At 35.6% G+C, this 20754-nt stretch overlaps 1 non-coding gene across 1 annotated transcript; it reads left to right on the top strand.

Annotated features, from left to right (window-relative positions):
* The first annotated feature begins 19775 nt into the window (after positions 1-19775).
* Positions 19776-19882, top strand: LOC114170913. The gene has a single exon (XR_003601267.1). It is a non-coding gene; the product is annotated as a small nucleolar RNA R71 (small nucleolar RNA).
* The last annotated feature ends 872 nt before the right edge of the window (positions 19883-20754 follow it).

The raw sequence follows: 20754 nt of genomic DNA, 5'->3' as shown, positions 1-20754 counted from the left end.
AACATCTCAGTCGTTTCTACACCATGCCACTGGACAAGGAGTGATAATGCAGGAAATTTGAGAATGGCCTCCGCGGAGATCTACGTTTGATTATGGCCCTGCTATCCATCAAGGACTTTGTAGCCTTGGTGGAGAAGGCCAAGGTCATGGAAAAGATGAAAGTGGAGGTGGAAACTCAGCACCCACACCAGCAGAGAGTGGGAGGACCGTCTGGGTCCAGGCATAGGCATGAGGAGAGGAAGAAGCCCTATACTAGGCCACATTTCAAGTCTAGGGGTCTAGGGAGTCTTCTTCCCAGCAGAGCAGGATTCAGTGCTACCAGTGTGGGGGACCGCATAAGAGGAATGTCTGCCCCTAACTTGCAGGCTTCAAGAGGTGCAACAACTTTGGCAAGGAAGGCCACTTCGGGAGTGACTGCCCCACCCTTGCTAGGGCAGTGACGCGACCTCCAGTACAGACTCTCTTGCGCAGAACCAGTAGAGGCATAGAGGCAACAAGCCTCAAGCGACTGGTAGAGTGTACGCCATGACTGGGGCGGAGGCTGCAGGCTTAGGTAACCTTGTTATAGGCCATTGTTTGATAGCTGGGAAAGCTTGTTGTGTGCTATATGACTCTGGAGCGACACACTCATTTGTTGTGATGTAATCCCATAGCTCTTGTAGGGAGAGCTTATGGTGGTGCCACACTTAATGGACGTAATTCCTTGGACCCTCCTAGGGGGAGACCACGATTGTGCCTCATTTATTGGACTTAATCCCACGAACCTCGAGGTAAGAGTTCATGGTGGTGCCTACACAACAGGACGTAATTCCACTGTTTTGTGGTGGTGCCTCACGGCCAGGACGTAATTCCACGAAGGCCACGTGGTGGTGCCTCTTACAAGGGTGTTATTCTGCGAAGGCCTCGTGGTGACGCCTCACTGCTAGGACATAATTCCACTGTTTTGTGGTGGTGCCTCATTACGCGTATTCGGATTGTCTAGTTTTGGAATGGTAGTGGTTCGGTATCTCCTGTGTGGTTCTCCATTATTTATGCTTGACTATGTGATTTGACGTTGTGTGTTCTAATATAATTATCTTGTGCTCTAGCTTACCCTTTCGCTGGTTTGTGTGATTGTCTATGGGTTTTCCTCCTTGCGATAATCATCAATTCTATTGATGTGAGCAGATGTGAGAACTCCTAGCAATGACAATGATAGTAGAGATGCAGCAGTGTGATGGTTATGGACGGAGTTTGGGCCCACTGTGGGACCCATCGCGGAAGGAGTTTCATTGGTTATGATGGTCTTGTCTATACAAGGCCTAGAACTATTATTTTCACCTGTGTACTTGTTTTGGGTCGTGTGAGATAGTAATTTATGTTTTTATGATTTTGGTTTGTATTTGGAGTTTAACATAATTTGGGATTTTATTTGGATTGTATTGAAGTTTATTTAGATTTTAATCGAAATTATAATTTAGTTTTTTTTAGATTGAACAAAAAACATTGTGTGTGCTTTTTTTAATTAAGTGAGCCAGTGAGGCAACCCGTTTAATCCGCCAACTCGTGGTGGGTCGGGTCGGGTTCTAATTTTGTTGGCTCGCTAATAAGTGAGTCGGGTTGGGTTGACCCATTAAGTGACCAACCCATTGTGGGCCGAGCCGAGTTGGGTCGGGTGACCCATTTTGACAGCTCTATTATAAATATTTGCATACAATAATTATTTTTTGTTGTCTTTGAACAATGACTGTAGTTTTTTGTATATATTTGAAGTTTTTATATTATATTTTTGTATTCCTTGTTTTTATCTTATTTATTTTGATAAGAGGGTGATTTTTAGGATAAAGATAATGATGGTAATATTTCTAATTGATGATGGGTTATTTCCAACATCACCGAAATGATGGGATTATTATTATTGTAGTTAAGATGACAAAATTGTGATCCTAATATATCATCTTGACCATGTGATAGTAGGACACGACAGTAATAATGACTATTAAAACTATGCTGCTACATATCATTTTGACCATGGATTAATGGAAATAAATTAGAAAAATATGAAATGATAATAAAAAATTGTGATATAATTGAGAATGTATTTTATTTATAAAATTTCAAAAAAAAATACATATTTTTTTTTGGAAAATCTTGTGTAGATTTCATTACCACGAGATTTATAAATTCGTACATATTGTAATTTATACAATCTATTTTAATCTCATAATAATTATTAAAATATTTGTATCATTATATATATATATATATATATATATATATATATATATATATATATATTGAAGGAGTATGAAACACGTTTTGACATGTTAAAAGTATTTTATTTAGTAAATTGTTGTGGCAGGTACCCAAATATTATTTTTATTTCTTTTCTCAAACAATTTTTCAATATTCTTTTTAAGTTTTTTTATGCGAAATATAAGAAAAAAATTATAAAAGAGAAAATTAAAAAATAAGTGTGTAACTAAGTGTCTAGTACAGAGGCGTGATGGGTGAGTGATTATGGATGATTTGCTTTAGTGTTCAACTTTTTATGTAGTACTTGAAGAATTATTTTTTCATTCTAAATCAATAAACACTTCTTTCTACAAAATTTGGGTGTATCTCTATCTTTTTGGCACAGGACACCCTATAATGTCTTCAAAACACTTTTTTTTTTCTTTTCTATTTAAAGAAATAAATCAAGCAATATACCGAATCACAATTATAAAATAATCGCTTATTTTTGTGTTTAGATTGTTCATACTTCTTAAATACAACCTCTCAATTTAAACCAACAAATCAAATTTTTGTTGATGAGTTCAAAGGTCCACTAGATCGTCTATCACCTTTGAGAACATTTTCCATCACATTTAGAACACTTAATATTAGCTTTATTGAATTATAATTGATTTTGATTCAACTCATATGTTCAGCGATAATTTCTAATCCTTTGACATCTAAGAAGATTCATTTTACCGAGAAATTGAAAATAGTTTTTAAATGAACTAATATGCTTGATGAGAAGGAAGATTTCAATAATGAAAAGGATGATGAGCTAGTTCAAACTACAAGGAAACCTTGTAAGGATAGGTCAAAGAAAGTTAATACTAAATCCTCCAAAGCAAAAACTTCTAAAAATTAAAGGTCTTTTTCTTGAAAGTGAGAGGTTTAACTAAAGATGAATTTTTTAATATGCTCAAGAATTTACCTTTTTCTTCGTCTATAGGTAATTTTCAGGCTATGTGTATGACATAATTTTAGCATGGATTTAGTGTGACTCCCATGTTTTTTCTTTCCTTTTCCTCTTTTCTTTTTTCTTATTTACTAAAATCTAGTAAAATCGATTTTAGCCTTGGTAGACAACCTATATTAGATTGTCTAGACAAACAAGTATAATTAGTTAGTCTAATATGTTGAACTTCACTACACTATTTGATAAATCATCCATGGGTTGAGTTTTGATTATACATTGTACTAGATAAACGGTTCCTAACGTTCTGACTTGTGTTTTGTGCAACCAAAGTATAAGAAAGCTCGTATGTCATCTATGGCTAATACAGTGATAGCTAATCTAATGGATTTATGGATGATTTTAGCATATGTTGGAGATCGCATAGCGGAATAATTCGCGTTTAGACAAAACCAAGAGGGATGGTGAATTGGGTTATTAATAAAAATTGTGCTTTTAAAATTTTTTCCTTTTAATATCAAATCTCAATTAAAATCCTTTCCTTTATTTTAATAACACAATAAAGTAAAGAGAGTAGGAAAGAGAAAATTGCACAAGGTATTTATACTGATTTGGATCAAAAGACTCTACGTCCAGTTGTTAATCTCTCAAAAACGAGATTAACTCAATCACTAAAAAAAATCACAAATACAATCACATTTAAGGTTTATAAACCACCTCTGTTGAAGCCCCAAGAGATGAAGACACCTCCCTTGAAATCTATAAGGGATGAACACCTCTCTTGAATCACACAAGAGATGAAGACACCTTCCTTGAATCACATAAGGAATGAACACCTCATTTGAATCACATATAGGATGATCGTCTTCTCCTAGAAACAACAACAACACTCAATCACTTAAGATCCCACTTAATGAAAGTTATCGCTCTACTCACACTAGGTTTTTCAAAGCCTTTTCATAGAGAGTTCTCAAGTACTCAGACTTCTCTAACTTCTATTTCTACAAATGAAAGTCTGCCACTTTCCTCATAGAAGTCTATTTAGAAATTAGGTTAAGAATATGAAAAGTTAAGACACAACTGCTGAAAATAATCAATTATTCTAGAGCAGTTTTCTAAAAAACATTATTTCGCGCTGATAATCGATTATCCTTTGAGATAATCAATTAGTCCAAAGCAAACTCTGAAAAATTATAAAAAAAAACTTATGATAATCAATTAAAAAAGTGCGTTCTGTAAAAAAAAAAACTTTCTCTCATTGCTTTGCTACTTGGGTTCAACCTTTTGACTCTTGACCTACTAATTTAACTATTTCAAATAACATACACATATTACAAGACTTAAACAACTAAACTCTTAATTTTTAAATTAATCTATTGAATCCAAGCTTCATGCCTTCTTTAAGCCTTCAACATTTTTCCATGCATCACCATTAAGTCTTCCATACTTCTTCATAAGTCATCATTATCAAAACTCCTTATTGAAGTTCTTCTTTTATCAACAACATATTGATTTGGGGATTTTTTAGTGGTTGTGAGAATCTAGGATTATATGTTTACTGAAGAAATAAAGTGTTTTAAATATTAACAAGTTAAATGCCTACCTTTTGAAAGTATTAAAACATCTACTATGTGAAACTACTAAGACGTCTACTTTGTAAGACTATTAAGATATCTACTCTGTGAAACTACTAGACATTTGATGTATCACAACTTAGTTTGAGATATGCACTATTAACTTCTCATTTGTGTACAATAGATAATTCTAAGAGTTTGACCAAAGACTTGTTTGATGTATCGACAATAGATTCATCTAATTTGTGTACCATTGGGTCATATGTTGTGTTGACCATTGGGACATCTAATATGTGGATAATTTGATCATTTGATTTTTTTTAATGCCCATTAAGTTGTCTACTGCATTACACCTTCAACAACAAAATTTGTTACCTTGGAGTATCTCTTACATTGGATTTTCTACACCATAATACGTTACTTTGGATCATTTATCACGCTGAAATTTTTGTAACAAAATTGGTTACTTTAGATCAAATGAATTAAAACCAAAAGATTCCATCTTTGAGAAACAAATTAAGTCCACCAAAGATAGTTATAAATAGACGTCCATCACCCACCACTTAACCACTCATCACACCACATTTTATTTTCTTATTTGTAATGCTTTTTCCTAACTTCTGCATGGAAGGCTAAACCTTTATGGATTGATTATCTTGTAAATTCATAGTTAATTGAGGTTATGTGTAATTATAGTATTGTTCATCAATTTCTTTAAATAAAGTCTATATCATTTATTCTTTTTAAATTATGTTTTTTGCTGTTAGGATTATCTTATAATGTTAATAATTATGCTATGTTCTCTATTTAAGAATTCTTGTTAGTTTGCCTCAAATAACCTTTTGTTTGCTTAATTCAAGAGGTAAGACCAAACTCATGAATTAATTGACACGTGCTTAATTACTTCAGGTTTGTTTAGCAATTAAATGAATGATAAACATATGATAACTGACGAAGAATTCAACAATATAAATGATTTGGAGAATTAATTCATATTTGTATAATTTTTTTTATATTTACATCGTCTATAGTGAAACCCTTTTTTTATTTTTATTTCATGATTTTATGCTCTTTGCAAAAGCTCTAAGTGTTGGCTTATTCATATCTCTATTGAATTTGTTGGGAGATGACTAGGATTGACTAACTATATCACTACCAACATTTTAAATAGAGTAAATGATCCCTTGGACTGTCTGATCAAGGATTGGACGATCTACTCTATGAGTAGATGAATTGTTTGTTAGACAATCTACTTCTATTTAATTTTATTATGGAAAGAATAGTTATCAACACTCTAAATGAGACTCAATGGACTAGACACTCTAATGAGCCTCAACGTACTAGACACTTTAATGAGACTTCACTTATTTCTCAACTGCAAAAAACACATGTTAGAATATTCAGAGAGTATGTGTGATTCAAGGATAACTACACCATTTTTCACTTTAAGCAATAGGTAAAAAGTGTTGTCTGAAGTTAAAAAGGTGTGGCCTAAACTTTAGACAACACTTTGACAATAGTTTTGTAGGCATGGAGGGTATGGTTGTCCACATAGGTTATAGGCAATAGTTTTTGTACTAAAGGCCACACAATTTACAAATTGTTGCTTTATAGTGTTAGAATAAGCCACACATCTTAAATTTGCTTATTGTTTATAGATAACACATTTTGAATGTTGTTTGTTGTTTATAGGCAGAAATTTTAAATGTTGTTTATTGTTTTTAGACAACACACTTGAAAAGTTGCTTCATGTCTAGACAACATATTTTGAATTGTTATCATATGTAAAGGGTATACCTCTTATCTATCCTTTAAAGATTTTTTCTAATGTGGCTTGTTATTTATAGGCAACACATTTTAAATGTTGCTTAATGTGTTTAGAAAACACACATGAATTGTTACTTCATGTTTAGACAACATATTTTTAAATTGATTTAGAACATAAATGTACATTTAGATCAATAGTTTTAAAATTATAATTATTCATTTAAGAAATTCTTATATTATTTTGTGTTATTGATCTATGTAACATATTAATTATAATTTTAAAATATGACTAAATATTGTTATATTACAAATATAATTATTACAAAAGATGTAAAAGATAATAAATAGTTAAAAAAATTAATTATTTCATTTTAAATATAATTAATTAGATTTTTTTAATACTTTTTATAACAACGTTTCAATGGAAAATAAAATTATTGTATTAGTTAAAAGTTATTTATCATTTTAAAAAATTGTACTGCACCTAAGCGGACTAATAAAACCACACGGCCAAGCCCGCCAACACATAACACCGCAGATGAAGTTATCAAGCAAGCAACCGGTCAAGCGAAAGCACATAGCGGCCTAGGCTGCCTACTTCAGAAGATAAGACGTCATCTGTTGACCACTCCAGACTTAGAATATCACAAACAAGGCCCCTGGAACCAACAAACATTAACTAGGGGCCTGGGCTTAGCCTAGGCCCATCTAGAACCCAAACACTGACCCAACCCACTAGAAGGGCAAACATAATTAATAACTCTATAAATACACGTGGAACCTAGCAATTTAAGGTACACTTTCATTAATTACTTAATAAGAGATTTGACTTTCTGAGAACCCTTTAGCTGACTTGATCGTCGGAGCCGTCTCTGTAGGTAACCCCTCAAGGGTCCAAACTATGTGCATCAACATATGGCATATGCAAGCCGAGAAGAGGCCAACTCGAGAGATTGAAGATTGAGGTAAGGTGATATTTGTGTCCTTAACATCTCTCATTTGTTTCTGCAGGAACAAAAATATATATAATAAATAAAACTTATAAATAAGAGATTAACATATATAATAATAAAGTATATCTTGATAATTTTTTAACATATATTGCATTGGACTTTTTAACAAAAACAAATGTTATTGTGTATTAAAAATTTAAGGTTTTTTTGTGTGTTATGTTACGAGTAAATATAAGGCCACATTTTTTTTGTCACACATTTTAAAGGCAACATTTAAAAAAGTATATTATAAATAGACAATATTTTATAAAGTGTGGTTTTTTACAATTTAATTCACATTTGTAAAAAAGGGTGGTCTTTGATATTTTTAAGCCACATATGTAAAAAGGTGTGGTTATTGATATTTTTTAAACCACACGTATAAAGTTATTAAGATGCCTTGAATGTACATTGTCCCTTTATCTCCTTTACTTCATATAATTATGGGTTGTAATGAGGTATAAAAGGGTTGTTATTTTTATCCTTTTATAAGGCTAAAAGCATTTGTATCATGTATCTCTCTATTATTATTCAAAAATAAGAAACTCTTGAACTGCCATGTGGACATAAGTCACTTTGATTGAACCACATAAATTTGTGTGTCGTCTTTTTCTCTTAATCTTTTTCATTTGTCATAACAAGTGGTATCAAGAGCTCTAGGTTACGCTAGGGACCTACTCTGGAGAAACACAATGTCTTCGTACAAATTCGATATTGATAAATTCAATTAATCGAATGATTTCACTTTGTAGAAATTGAAGATGAAAGCAGTTTTGGTGCATCAAGGGTGCGGTACAACACTAGAGAGTGCATATTGTAACACCCTCTATTTTATATTAATTATATTTAAATTTCTTGTTTAAATATGTAGTAGGAAGTAATTTTATAATTTCATAAGTAAAATGACAAAGGGCTTTGTACAATGTAAATGATTATTTTTAAGTACCAACTACTTCATATTTTTTACTTGCCTAAGTAAAATTTTAATTAAGGCTTTATTAACCGTTGGATTAGGTTTAAAATTTTACAAAGCATTCTTAAGATATACTTTTTCAATATGACTGGTGGAATTTTGAATTAGAGGTGTATGCAAGGAGCAGTTACTTCCGCACTTTAGTGTAAAAATCAAGTCTCCAATTGTTGTCCAGTTCTGAGTTACCTTGGTAAATATTTTATTTCTACTTCGTCAACCGTTGGATCAAGATGAAATATTTACACAGAGTTATTAAGACATATTACTAAAGTTTGACCGTTTGATTTGGATTTAGAGGTCTGTGGTTGGAGAAATAATATTTGCAGTTTGAACTAACGTCACTTACGTTCTGTTTTGAGTTATTTCAGTAATGAGATGAATATATTGATGAGTTGAGACTCAAAATTATAAGAATATGATTATTAAAAGTTTGATAATGAGGATTTTGATATCCTAAATTTAAAACATATGGAAATGATTATTTTATTGATTAACTTGATTTTGATATTTTTGGCATGGTTGGTTATGTTATTATGAAGATTTAAACTTTTTTGAAGTTGTTTCATTCAATTGAAAGTTTATTCAAATAACCATGTTTTGAAATGTTATGATGAAGTTTTAGAGTTAAAGGAAAGGCTCACCCTTACTTTCTTTATTTTTCAGAGGAAGAAAATGGAGATCTAGAATGTAACAATGAGATTGTCTAGTTTAACTTTTCATATAACTTTGGATTCTGTTAAAACTACAACTGATATGGTGTAACTATTTTTGTGATGTATTTCAAACTAAAAGTACCTTTATTTGATTGTGAAAGTATAAACAAACTTCTGTTACAAACACTTATATGTATGTTAACATTTTATTCACATAAATATCTTGTATGTCTAACAGATGATACATTTAAGTGGTGTATTTTTTTTTTTAAGTTTGGTATTTGTTAAATAAATACAAATAAATTTTCCTTACATAAGTAAATGTTACAATAGACAAGTAAAGAACATCTAGTAGCACCAAGTTTTAGTTGGGGTGTTACACATATCAATTACCTACGACTATGACAGATGATGTGAAGAACATGATGTTGGAAAAAGCACACAATTTGATTCTCTTGAGTTTGACTGACGAAGTTATGAGAGAGGTGGGTGAAGAGACAATGGTTGCAGGGATGTGGACGATGTTGGAAGAAAAATTCCATAAAAAATCCCTATCCAATCGGTTTTATCAGAAACAACGTCTCTATACTTTGTAGATGTTTGAGAATATATTGTTGAGTCTCTTGGCAAGCGTACCAAAAGTCAACTGTAGTATAATGATTTAAAGTAGGAGTGTCGAACCCACGAGGAACGGATTCAGTTAAAATAACTAATTATCTCGATCAGCATATATATACAAAGATTTTAATTTGATTTGACATTAACTATTGCATGAAATTAATATAGTAAAAGCAGAAAAGTTTAGAAAAATACAGTAAAAGAAACTGGGATTGAATTGCATCTATCTCCCTTGTCTGTAATCTGGATGAATATAATATATAACATCTGAAAATACCAATATTGATGCACACTCAAAAATCATTTATACCGATCCCTCGCGTATAAAATTCATAAGATTAGTTTCCTGAATATTGATTCCTCACATATTCAACAAACTATCCAGCATTACGGTCGAGTCTTAAAAGCAATTGATATATTGAGATCTATTCCTAGCATCACAGTATATCAAGTATCATTGTTCAAATCAGATTTTCAGAAATACTTTCCAGTCAGATCTAAAAATCAAAATCAAAACATCTATTGATCAGATAGAAGTAAGCATTAAGAGCAAAACAATAATACCAATACTGAGTAAAATAGAAATGCTATATATAAATATCACCAGATTACATCCAAGTTTGAGTAGATTACATTCAATCCCTAAGGAGAAGATTAGCCACTCATGGTAGCCAACAAAATCCTATGAGCTAAGAAGAAGAAGAAAATGAGAAACTGTGATGCTTCTGGTAGCAGCTCTGCAGTACGGACGTGTTCTTCTCCCAAAATTCCCAGCTGATTTCTCTTTCTGATGCACTCAGAATATATACCCACGAAGTCTCGCTCAAGCTACCAAAGTCTCGCTTGAGCGAGACAGCATTCTTCATCCCAAAGAAAGCCTCTCGCTTGGGCGAGATGTGCTGAAGCCAACATCTCGCTTAGGCGAGCAAGAGTACTTCAAGCTGGAGAAAGGATCTCGCTTAGGCGAGATTGGCAGCATCTGAATTCGCTTGGGCGAGTATGGCGGCAAGGGAGGGTCTCCACTACACGAACTCTCGCTTAAGCGAGATTCTGCGTCGCTTAAGCGAGAATGGCGGTAGTGGCTTTAGCTTAGGCGAGAATGCTTTGGTTTTGAGCGAAGTTAACAACATTCCTTCCCTATTTTCTCTGTTTCTTACTTTCTCCTTCACTCTTCTTGAGTTCTCTTTAATCTTTCCTAAAAAACACACAAAATAGGATCAAATGATTTCTTTAAATCAAAACTTGGAAGCATGTGATTGAAACTTAGGTTTAGGGAGAATCAATATGAAATGAACACAAATTTAAAGCATAAGTGCCAGAGTTTGTTATGAATCTTTACTGAATTTTGGCACTTATCAACTCCCCCCAACCTAGCATCTTACTTGTCCTCAAGCAAAGTAATAAAATTAACGACCATTCAAAACTAAAACTGAAATTGGTTATTGAGAAATCATTTTCACAGTTCCTGTCCAGACAACTTTTGCATTCCAAACCACAGATTCAAAATCAGAAGCAAATGGTGAATCCAATTATCAAACAACAGTAGGATAAGAGTGCAGCCAATTTTTCAGGAAAACCAATTGTAAGACCAAATGATTCTAACCAAGGAAATTCTCTCTTAAATCTCACAGGCATGTGTTTTTCTCATTTTCCACTGAAATTGAACAAATCAACATTGTCAGTCATTTACAATTCAACAACAAACACACAATCAGCATGGATCTTAAGGTCTTTTCAAGGTTGTAATGAGGCTAGGCTTTCTAGAATAATGGTTTTTCAAGATCACAAAAGCACAACTTAGAAAAGAGAGCATAACTACAATTCAAACCCAATTTCAATTCTACTCTCCATTCCTCACAGTTCAGACCTCAATACACTAAGTTTCTTTTTCATTCATAATTCACTCTTATCTCTTTTTGTTCTTTTCTTTTCTTTCCCTTTTCTTTCCCTTTTTTTTGAGTAAGTATATACATTCCTACACAATACTAGAGAGTGAATTATGATACTCAGCCCTTTTCTTCCTTAAGTGCAATTCTACCAACCAATTACCCTTACAATTGAAAAATACACCTATGCTCTCTATCCCTAAGTGTGCAAAGGGAAAGGATAATAATTCAAGTTAAGGTTAAGGTGCATAATTGAAACAATTAGGCTCAAATGGGCTATCAACAAAGGATGATTATTTACAGGTTGGCTATTTGGCACTGAGTTATAAATTCAACAAAATTGCCTTAATCATTTCCATGCTTCAAATGTGATGTTATTAAATGAAAACTCAAGCAATATCAATTTGTCAACAAACAGTGGAAACACTCAAACTGTTTAAGGATTCACACACTCACTGGGTTTTCTGGTTTATTTCCTTGGTATCTCACTTGTTGTTACAACTGATTATCTTGACTAACTATGTAGCACTAATATCCTAATCTTGTTTAATTATGAATTCAACCAAAATTTCCCTTTTTCACCTCTGTGTTCAGTTCACTCAGTTGTTCAAGACTCAGGATACTTACTGAAATCAGATTTCTTTTTAACCAATTTTCTCAAGAAAGATTTTCAAAGTGATTCCCAAAAAAATTTAGTTGTTTCTAAGTATTATGCACAGAATACTAAGCCAAAAGGTAAAGTTAAACAGTTAATTAACTAGATAATATAACATTCTAGCCAAAACAACTAAAGCAAAATAGTAGTAATTACATAAATACTGCAAAATACTAAAAGAAAAAGAACAATGAAACTGTATTTATAGAGTTTTGAAGGGTGGAATGGTGCTGTGGATTAATCTCCTCCAAAATCAATCTCATCCTCAATGTCTGCTCCATCTGCGTCAGCAGCTCCTGATGGTCCCTCACCTGCGGCAGGTCCACTTCCCCCTGGGAAAATAGGACTGTCCCCAGGCCACTGTAGATAAGTGAAGAATTCTGGTGGAGTCATGTCTGGGTATGGTCCGCGGACATTCTGATAGAGGTACTCCTGAAGATGGAGTTGTCCTCTATGAATGGAAGCATTTTGCTGGTGAGTGTGCTCCATCTGCAACCTCAGATATCTCATCTACTCAAGCAATTCATTATTCATGTTGAGTTGAGGTTGCTGTGTGGGCTCTGTTTGTTGTTCTTCCATTGCTGGTTGGTCTTCAGCTTGTTGATCCAGCTGGGGCTCTTCTAGCTGTTCCAAGTCCTCTGGGTGGGTACAAAAGTGTTCAATGAATCTCTTGGTAATTGATGGTCGTATCTTTTCAATTAAATCTACCTCCACCCCTTGTTCTTGGCAAAGAGCTGTGATCAATGCCGGAAAACCCAAAGCACCTTTTGCCTTGTCATTCCTAATGTTGACTTCGTATCTCACAAATTTGTGGATTTCTTCAGAGATAATTGTGGCGACGTCAACAATCAGATCCTCCCTCATTATGCAATAAAGGAGATGACATCTAGGAACATTCAAGTCTGACACGTGACCAATGGGCACTATGTTTGCAAGTAAGAATGTGGTCCAGACTTGGGCCAAGGTTTTCATATCCCCTCTTAGAATTCTGAGAGGATTTCTAGTGGGTCCGACTTGATAAGATCGGTTGGCAGCGCATATAAGGAGTGCTACTTCATTTTCATCATAAGGTTCATGACTCCTCCTTCTTGTTGTGAAGTCACAGCGTTGCCCTGGTTGTAGAGGTAGTGGATTACCAAGGAATTCACTGATGATAGCTCGATCATAGTTTACCCACCTCCCCTTAACTTTAGATCTCTTTTCACCAGGATTGTCCTCAGAATAAGCATTTGCATAGAACTCCCTCACAATCTCTGGATCAAATTTGGGAAGCGGGTCAGCCAACTTCATCCAATTCCTCCTGATAAGGCCATTCAAGAATGGATCATATTCATCTGGAAGTAGGACCACCTTTCGTGGTCTTTATCTTCTCATACCGTTCTTCTCTTTCGGGGTCCCTAAAACGGTTGCTTATTGGCCTTTCAGGAGAAGAGCTACTTGCACATCTTCTCCTCTTCCCTTTGCTGGGTTCAGTAGTGGGAAGTCTAGCTGTGGTCTTTGTTCTAGCCATGGACCTGCAAGGATGAAATTCAACCCACCAAAAGTATGCCAAGTTAGCTTTCACAACTTAAATGACCAACAACTTTCACAACCAAGACGAAATTAAGTCACACATTTTGTCAAACAGCTTGAATGCACTATTAAAATATGAAATTTTTGAACCAATTCGTGCATAAACAACCCACATTATTCTGCAACAGTATCAATTCATATTAAAACTCACAATATAACACAAAACGCATCAAAACAGATTATGGTACTGCCTAGGGTTTGCAAGAGCACAAAAACATGACTATGCTTGATGGAAATGAAGAAAATGAGGAGGAAGAACTTACCTTGAAGTGAAATTAGCAAAAGGAGACAAAATTTGTGAGTTAAAATGTAGAGAATTGAATGAGTGAAGGCGCGCCCAGTGTGAGAGAAAGAGAACGTGAGCAAGAGTTGTGAGCGAGGGCTTGGGGGAAAAGAAAATGAGGGATTTCTGCCCCTGCCCTGACTTAAGCGCAAATTCTCGCTTAAGCGACTCATTCTCGCTTAAGCGAGATGAGCGTGAGAGGAAAATTAAAAAGTCTCGCGCAAGCGAGACTGTGTCGCCCAAATCACCCCTGGTGCAGGGCATTCTCGCCCAGGCGAGACACTACTCGCTTAAGCGAGTATATCAGCAAACTTGGTTGGCTCAGGTTCTGCATATCTCGCCCAGGCGAGACATGTTTAGCTTGGGCGAGATTTTCATGCAGTTTTCACACACTGATTTTGCCACTTTTCAATTTTTGGTTCACTTTCACTCAGCCATTTCATGATCTTTTCAGTCCAATTAACTCATAAACACACACCAAACCATAATTCAATCAATTCTTTATCATTCCAAATGGTTTCACATCAACAAACTCAAAATCAAGCTTTTAAACTCAATTTTCACAATTTGGCCAAAACAAGGCAACTTTTAGCATTTGATGATCTCAATTCTGGCACCAAAACTCATTCCCATGCATAAAATACCAGTTTTGTTTGAAAACAACCAAAATTGCATGGTTTGCCTTATTGAGATGATTGGATGCTAAAATTCACCTTTTTACACACAAACATAAAACTATAAACACAAACACATAATTACATACACAAACACATTTAATCACACAAAAGATGAAATTGAAGTGCAAAAACATAATTAAAACACTAGGTTGCCTCCCAGGAAGCGCTTGTTTAACGCACGAGCCTGACGCCTGTTTCATTTAAGGTTCATCCAGTTGAATGATTGTGGCGAGCCTATCAATCTCACCACCAAGATAGGGCTTCAACCTTTGCCCGTTTACAACCCAGCTCCTTTTAGATTCAGGATCCTCTAGTTCAATGGCTCCATAAGGTCTCACATTCTTGACAAGAAGTGGTCCTGACCATTTTGATTTTAGCTTTCCAGGGAATAGTCTCAACCTGGAGTTGAACAATAACACTGATTGGCCAGGATAAAATTCTCTTTTGAGAATTTTCTTGTCATGATACGCTTTCATCTTTTCCTTGTAGAGCTTAGAGGACTCATAAGCGCTGAGTCTCATTTCTTCCAATTCTTGCAGCTGTAATTTTCTCTTTTCTCCTGCTGCCTTTGGATCAAAATTCAAGAATTTCAAGGCCCAGAATGCCTTGTGTTCCAGTTCAACCGGTAAGTGACATGACTTACCATATACTAGCTGGAATGGGGATAAACCTGTGGGAGATTTATAAGCAGTTCTGTATGCCCAGAGTGCATCATCCAACTTCATTGACCAATCTTTTCTTGAAGATGCCACAGTCTTCTCTAGAATACGCTTGATTTCCCTGTTTGACACCTCCGCTTGTCCATTGGTCTGTGGATGATAAGGTGATGCAATTTTATGCCGCACTCCATAATGTTCCAAACATTTCTGAAGTTGAGCATTGCAAAAGTGTGAACCACCATCACTAATCAACACTCTTGGAGTACCAAACCTGCAAAAGATGTTCCGCTTGAGAAATTTGATTACAGTTTTGGCATCGGCCTTAGGAGCTGCTACTGCTTCAACCCACTTCGTCACATAATCAACTGCCACCAAAATGTATTCATTTGAGAAAGAAGATGGCAGTGGTCCCACAAAGTCGATTCCCCAACAATCAAAAGCCTCAACCTCTAAAATGATATTCAGTGGCATTTCATGTCTTTTTGAGATTCCCCCTATTCTCTGACAGCTATTGCAGTGTTGCACATATTTGTGTGTGTCTTTGAATAAGGCGGGCCAATAAAATCCAGATTGGAGGACTTTTGCAGCTGTCCTCTCTCCATTAAAATGCCCTCCATATGGGGAACTATGACAGTGCCACAGAATGCTCTTTGCCTCATCATTGGATACACACCTTCTCAACAATTGATCAGCTCCAATTTTGAACAAATGAGGATCATCCCACACATATTAGTGTGCATCTTTCAGGATTTTCCTCTTCTGGTGCCAATTAAAATCTTCAGGTATGACCCCTGCAGCTCTGAAATTGGCCATGTCATCAAACCATGGCCTTTCTTGCACCATCATCAATTTTTCATCAGGAAACTCCTCCTGCACCTCTGATTGAGTGTTGGTCACCTCAGTATTCACCAATCTAGACAAATGATCAACTACAAAGTTTTCAGTTCCCTTTTTGTCCTTGATCACCAAATCAAATTCCTGCAACAATAAGATCCATCTAATTAGTCTTGGTTTTGAATCAGATTTGGTTAACAAATATTTAATTGCAGCATGATCAACATATATAGTGACAGATGAACCAATCAAATATGCTCTAAATTTTTCCAATGCATAAACTATAGCTAGCAATTCCTTTTCAGTTGTTGCATAATTAATTTGAGCTTCATTAAGGACTTTGCTAGCATAGTGTATAGCATGAAAAACTTTGGATTTCCTCTGTCCTAAAACTGCTCCTATGGCATAGTCACTTGCATCACACATTAACTCAAAGCCTAAATTCCAATCAGGAGCAATTATCACAGGAGCTGAAACCAATTTCTGTTTTAACAATTCAAATGCATGCAAACATTCAACATCAAAATTAAAGGGTGTATCCTTGTTGAGCAGATTGCTGAGTGGTTTGGAAATTCTGGAGAAATCTTTGATGAATCGTCTGTAGAACCCAGCATGGCCTAAAAAACTCCTGATACCCTTCACATTTTTGGGTGGTGGCAACTTTTCAATGATCTCCACTTTAGCTTTATCAACTTCAATACCTTTAGCAGAGATTTTGTGGCCTAGAACCACAACTTCAGTTACCATAAAATGGCATTTTTCCCAATTCAAAACCAGATTGGTATCAACACACCGCTTTAGTACGATGTTTAAGTTTTCCAAGCATTGATCAAATGAAGCACCAAATACAGAGAAGTCATCCATAAAGACTTCTATGCATTTTTCCACCAAATCAGAGAAAATTGCAAGCATGCATCGTTGAAAGGTTGTTGGTGCGTTACACAATCCAAAAGGCATTTTCCTGTAAGCAAACACACCAAAGGGACAAGTAAAAGTAGTTTTTTCTTGGTCTTCTGGATCCACTGCAATTTGATTATAACCAGAATATCCATCCAGAAAATAATAGAATGCTTGCCTTGCTAACCTTTCTAGCATTTGATCCATGAAAGGCAAAGGAAAATGATCTTTCCTAGTGGCCTGATTTAATTTTCTATAATCTATACACATTCTCCAACCTGTGACTGTTCTAGTAGGAATTAATTCATTTTTATCATTACAAATAACAATCATACCTCCTTTTTTTGGAACTACCTGGACCGGGCTGACCCAGGCACTGTTGGAGATGGGATAGATCATACCTGCATCAAGTAACTTCATTACTTCTTTCTTGACCACCTCTTTCATGGTTGGATTCAATTGCCGTTGAGGTTGTGCTACAGGCTTGTAGTCTTGCTCCATATGAATTTTGTGCATACAGTAGGATGGACTAATTCCTTTAAGATCAGATAAAGTCCAACCTATTGCACCCTCGTTGGCTTTAAGAACTGAAATCAACTTTTCTTCTTCAGAAGCCGTTAAAGCACTACTAATCACCACTGGTTTGTTACCTCCATCTGCAAGAAAACATATTTTAAATGAGGAGGTAATACCTTTAGCTCCAGCTTCTGACTTTCAGTTCTATTTTCTTGCTGCAATTTCTCAGGTTGTATATCATTTGATTCAATTTCTTTTGCTGAATTCAAATGTGTTAGGTATTCATCAACTTCCTTTTCTTCATCTTCCTCCAGATCGTCACAAGCACCAATCAAAGCTTTTTCCAATGGGCTTGCCTTTGCTAATTGCTTCCTGGATGATAGAAAAAATTCATCTATCACATCCATCCTGAAGCATTGTTGCTTGTCCTTCGGGTGCTGCATTGCTTCAAATACATTAAAGTTGGCTTCATCATCTTGCACCCTGACCTTCAATTTTCCATCATCAACGTCAATAATGACCTTGGCCGTCTTCATGAAAGGTCTTCCCAGTATTAGAGGAACTTCAGTGTCTTCCTCAATATCCATTACTACAAAATCAATTGGGAACATGAATTTGTCAACCTTAACCAAGACATCCTCTGCCACACCATAAGGATACTTCATGGATCTGTCAGCTAGCTGTAATGTCATCCGTGTAGGCCTCACTTCTAGATCAAGCATAGACAAAGGCATCAAATTTATACTAGCACCCAGATCAAGCAATGCTTTTTCCACTGGTAATGTCCCGATTGTAACTGGAATAGTGAAGCTCCCAGGGTCTTTGGATTTCTGAGGTAATGATTTCTGAATTATAGCACTACACCCTACTTCAAGCTCCACTGTCTCTTCAGAGAATCTTCTCTTTCTTGTTAGGAGCTCTTTCATGAATTTTGCATATGTCGGCATCTGCTCCATAGCTTCCACAAAAGGGATGTTAATCTGCAGTCGCTTGAAAATGTCCATGAATCTTGCAAACTGCCTTTCTTTGTCTTTTTTGGAGGGATTTTGAGGGTATGGTAGGCTCTTCAACTGAGGCACCTGTTTCTCACCCTTCTCCCTCTTTTTCTCCTCACTTCTATTTTTTTCTTCCTTTTCTTCTCTTTTATTTACAAACTCTCTTTTATTTTGTTCTTCCTCTCCCTCACACTTATCTTTTTTATTTTCTCTCTCTTTTTCCTCCAACACCTCCTCCTCTACACCTAGGTTATCTCCAATCCCTCTACCCACAACTTTACCACTTCGGGTGGTAATAGATTTACAATGCTCCTTGGGATTAGTCTGTGTTGGCTGAAAATTGACCTGTCTGCTGATCTGATAATTGTTTCGCCAACTGTCCAACCTGTGTTTCAAGATTTCTGATTGAAGCTTCTGTATTTTTCTGATTGGTCAAAGAAGCTTGCATAAACTTTTCTAAAGTGTCCTCCAGTTTAGATGTTCTGTCATGCACCGAAGGATAATGTTGTTGCTGTTGTTGATAAGGAGGTTGTCTGTTTGAAGGACCAGCATCTTGCTTCCATCCAAAATTCTGATTTGGGTTGTTTCTCCACCCTTGTGAAAAGCTGTTATTGTTGGAGAAATTTCCTGGTCTTCCTTGGTTGCTCACATATTGAACTTCTCCTTGTGAGCTATTCTGATAAGAACAATGACCATTTGGATGATCTCCTCTACAAAAGTCACATCTCATGGGTTGTTGACTGGTAGAAGTTTGCACAACTTGCAACTGCTCTAGTAATTTAGACATCTGCTTCGTCAGTGCTTCAATCTGTTGAGTCAGAATTTTATTCTGAGCTAAGATCGCATATGTAGTACTAAGATCAAGCACTCATTTCCTCTGAACAGTTTGCCTATTATGCTGAGCTTGATGATCTGTGGATGCTAATGCCTCAATAATTCTTGTTGCTTGCTCCGCATCTACACTCATCATTGTTCCACTTGCTACTGCATCTAATATCATCTTGGTGTCAGGCCTCAGACCATTACAGAATATGTTTAGCTGAGCAATATCCTCAAATCCGTGATTTGGGCATTTCCTCAATAAGGAATTGAACCGCTCCCAAGCTTCGCAGAATGGCTCATCTGGTCCTTGCCTAAACGTCGAAATATCAGCTTTGGCTTTGATATAGCGAGATGGTGGAAAGAATCTGTTCAAGAATTTCTCCTCAACATCCTTCCAACTATTCAAACTCTGATTTGGATGTGACTTAAGCCATTCCTTTGCTTTACCTGCCAAAGAAAAAGGAAACAAACGCATGTATACATGCTCAAGATCTCCTTCTTGAAAGCCCATGGTTCCTATCAATTCATAGAATGTAGAAAGGTGAGTATATGGATCTTCATTATCCATTCCAGTGAATTGATGAGAACTGATCAAGCTGAGGAAAGCTGGCTTCATCTCCAAAGTTTTGGTGGTGGATGGTATTGCTATGCTAGAAAAATATCTCGGCCCTTGTTGCATAGCATAGTCTCCAAGTGTCTTCCTGGCTGGAGTTGGTCTTTGATTCTCCATGTTTTCTGATTGAGGTGTGATGGAAGTACTGGAAGATTCTTCCCTTGTCTTTCCTTGCTTCTTTTTGCTTTTGCCTCTGTTCCTTCTAGCTATCTTTTCTATCTCCGGGTCAAATGCTAATCGATCTTCAGAAACCTGACCTCTTAAGAGCATAAATCAAACAGCTCAAGCAAGGATTAGTACAAAGGAAAAATTTAATAAGTTATCTAATAAAGAAGAAAAAAATATACAGAAAGCTGGAATGATTCAAAAGAACACCGTTCCCCGGCAACGGCGCCAAAAATACTTGTTGAGTCTCTTGGCAAGCGTACCAAAAGTCAACTGTAGTATAATGATTTAAAGTAGGAGTGTCGAACCCACAAGGAACGGATTCAGTTAAAATAACTAATTATCTCGATCAGCATATATATACAAAGATTTTAATTTGATTTGACATTAACTATTGCATGAAATTAATATAGTAAAAGCAGAAAAGTTTAGAA

This window comes from Vigna unguiculata, chromosome 11, assembly GCF_004118075.2.
Source record: "Vigna unguiculata cultivar IT97K-499-35 chromosome 11, ASM411807v1, whole genome shotgun sequence".
Taxonomy (NCBI): domain Eukaryota; kingdom Viridiplantae; phylum Streptophyta; class Magnoliopsida; order Fabales; family Fabaceae; genus Vigna; species Vigna unguiculata.
This window is presented reverse-complemented; position numbering and strand designations above follow the sequence as displayed.